Here is a 322-nt window from a genome sequence, read left to right on the forward strand (position 1 = left end):
TCCTCCCAGCCCCCAGGGCAGGGACGATGGAGCAATGCTGCCCAAAAACCCACAAATTTGGATTTGGTTGCTCAAAAACCACCTATCTCCCCGCCAGGTCCTTCAGAGCTGTTGGACCCAAAGGATGGGGACTTGTAGGGTCAAAGCCACGAGGGGGGAATAAACACCTGCAGGGCTGGGAATCCTTTTTCACCCTTTTTTTTGAAGTCTAGCATGAAAAAATAAAGGTGCCAGCCTTAAGCCATAGTATTTAGGATTATTTATTGAGACGGGGGGACATCACGGGAGGTGCTGGCTTCAGTACGGATGCTCCAGGACGTGG

Source organism: Fulmarus glacialis, unplaced genomic scaffold, assembly GCF_000690835.1.
Source record: "Fulmarus glacialis isolate BGI_N327 unplaced genomic scaffold, ASM69083v1 scaffold30943, whole genome shotgun sequence".
NCBI lineage: Eukaryota > Metazoa > Chordata > Aves > Procellariiformes > Procellariidae > Fulmarus > Fulmarus glacialis.